The 3048-nt window shown below is 41.1% G+C and overlaps 1 pseudogene; it reads left to right on the forward strand.

The window, feature by feature from the left end:
- The first annotated feature begins 651 nt into the window (after nt 1–651).
- On the forward strand, nt 652–2671 carry LOC122298769 (annotated as a pseudogene).
- The last annotated feature ends 377 nt before the right edge of the window (nt 2672–3048 follow it).

Consider the following 3048-nt stretch of genomic DNA (forward strand, 5'->3'; position numbering starts at 1 on the left):
TAGCTCTTTCTTCTGGGGTGAAACAAGTGGAACACCAAAAAAGAAATGGTGTGCCTAGAGGAAAATTTGTAAACCGACGTCTGGGGGGGGGGTTGGGAATCTGGGATTTAGAAGAAACTCAAAAAGCTTTACATGCGAAGTTCACCTGGAATATTATAAACGAAAACTCTCTATGGGCTTGCTTCTTTCGGGGGAAGTATGTAAGAGACTCTCATCTATCGCTTGTGTAGACCATGAAGGGCTCCCGATTTTGGAGAATGGTGGTGAAACAGATTCCTTTTGTTCTAGAAAATTCTCGCTGGAAAGTGCTTAGGGTTGATATTAATTTTTGGTTGGACTCCTGGATGGAAGAAGGACCACTGGCTGACACTTTACAAATAACAGAACATCCTGGTCTCAAGATACGTGAGTGCAAGATAGACAACACATGGGACATGCAGCTCTTAGTGCATCTGGTTGGGAGAGAAAAAATGGAGAAGATAAGAAACATTGGGAATTTCGAGAGAAGGGCCAGATCTGCTCATATGGACAGCCTCTAAAGATGGAAAGTTTACGGCTCGAAATGCTTGGGAGTGCTTAAGAGTTAAGAGCCCAAAAACTCCATGGTCAACGTGGGTTTGGCATGAGTCGATACCAAAAAAAATTTCGATCATGGTGTGGAAAGCGTGGAACAATAGCTTGAGTGTGGATGACAGATTGAGAAGGATAGGAATCCCGGTGGTATCAAAATGCAATTGCTGCTGTGTAGGTGGATATGAGGATGTTAACCATGTGCTATATGCAGGTGAGTTTGCCCAACAAATATGGAGGAAATGTGCTCAACGTTTGAAGATTTCCTTTTCGTAAGGGATCAGCGTGGAATGACAATATGTCTTTGTGGTTTAGGCGTGTGTCTCGGTCATCCCAAGTAGGAGTAAGCTGGGGAGTTATTCCTTCCATAGTAACGTGGAGATTGTGGTTGAGGAGATGCAGAGCACGAGTGGGAGAAAGAGCTAAATCCATAGAGGAAGTATGGCAGGAAATCAGATTTTGGGTGGCAAGCTTGATGAAGAACTCTGCAAAATTCCAAAAGGTGTCGTGTGAGGACATAGAAATGCTAAAGAGCTTAAATATAGATATAGTCCCAGTAAAGGAAAAACGAGTGCAAGTGGTCAGGTGGATAAAGCCAATACAGGGGAGTTTTAAGCTCAACACTACGGAAGCAGTAATCCCGGTAACTCAAGTGCAAGTGGACTCCTCCGAAATGATGCAGGAAAATTGATTTTTGCTTTCTCAGTGGATCTCGGAGCTGGCAGTAACAATGCAGTAGAATTGAGAGCAATCTTATATGGCCTAAAGATATGTCAAGAACAAAGGATTAGTAGAGTGGAGGTGGAAACTGACTCACAGCTGGTGATTAACTGGATTAGTGGTGCAAGGTGCGGAGTATGGTACCTCGAGGACTTCTGGGAAGAAGCTGTAAATATTTTTAAGGATGACAAACACATGATCAAGCACACTTTCCGGGAGGGCAATGCTCCAGCTAATTTCCTGGAAAAACTCGGTGCGCAAGGGATAAATCAAATATGGATCAACGTAATGCTGTTACCGAGGAAACTCCATGGACTCATTAGAAAGGACAAGCTTAGTCCCCCCTATTTACGTATCTGTTAGTGTCTTGTTGCGTCCTGTGATGTTCTTGTTCTCGTTGTTTGGAGTCCTTTGTTTAGTATGAGTAATTCCATTGTGGTCCTTCTCTGGGCTATGTAACATGGTTTCCCTCCACCTAAAGAGAGGACTCCTTGAATATATATAGTGGACTCTTTGTCCACCTTTTATAAAAAAAGTGTTCATCTGAAACTTTGTTATTTTTTGAAGCAAATTCGCAATGTCTTGGGTCTCATGCGTAGGGGCGAGAGCTTGCAACTTGAGGTTGGGTTTCTACCTTAACAATGTCTACTCACCAACCACACTACTTATCAAGAGAATTCTAGAAAAGCCTAGGAGAACGACCTTTTTGTTGACTTAAACAGCCTTGCATGAATAAACTCTTATTTCCTTTGTGATCCACTGATGGTGGGAAATGGATGCTTTTCCAACATGTGACTCTGCTTTCTATTAGGATGTTATGATCCTTGATCAGTCTGTGTTTTTTAGGGTGGTTGATATTCATGATAGGTATAGGGATATGCGACTAGACGTTGACAACATGTCTTATGAGGTAAAGTATACAATAAATTGAACTATACTTTTTATTTACCTGTTTATATTAGTCATTGTTCTCGTACTACAACATTTATTTTGAATTATAGGAGTTATTGGCTCTGGAAGAGCGTATTGGTAATGTTAGCACTAGATTGAGTGAAGAAACAATTTTAAATCGTCTGAGACAGCGAAAATGTTCAATTGCAGTAGGGTCTTAGCTTGATGCAGAACCATGTTGTATGTGTCAGGTAAATGGCTTACCTGACTCGGGTTTGCGCTGCTTGTTTTCTTCTCTTTGCCCAAATGACCGGTTTTCTTCTCTTTCTGAATTATTTTGTATTCATTGTAGGAGGAATACAATGAGGGAGATGATCTTGGAACTCTGGAATGCGGCCATAATTTTCATATTGACTGTATAAAGCAATGGCTGATGACGAAGAATTTGTGCCCCGTTTGTAAAACAACAGCCCTGATGAAATGAGAGGTGAACATTCACATTCAGGATATTTGTTCTCGGATTGGAAAGAGGGCTTACCATGAAACTGTGTCGCCCATTTGAATGAGTGAGTCAAAGACACCGATGCATATTGCCTGCTTCACCATTCCTTATTGTTCTTATATGGGAAGCCGGACCATGACACCACTCGCCCAAGAGCCAGAGTAAAATTTTCAATTTTCAGAGATTGTATTCCAGTCAGCCATGTCCTTATAGAGGCGGCAGATGTGCGATTGGAAAAAAATATAACTAGTTTCGAACTTTCCATTTATCAACAAATGATTACCTTGCAATATTCATTAAAAATTCAGCCTATTGGCATTACAGATTGGAGATGATCATATCAGATATTTTGTTTTTGTTTTTGT

This window comes from Carya illinoinensis, chromosome 16, assembly GCF_018687715.1.
Source record: "Carya illinoinensis cultivar Pawnee chromosome 16, C.illinoinensisPawnee_v1, whole genome shotgun sequence".
In the NCBI taxonomy this organism is placed as follows: domain Eukaryota; kingdom Viridiplantae; phylum Streptophyta; class Magnoliopsida; order Fagales; family Juglandaceae; genus Carya; species Carya illinoinensis.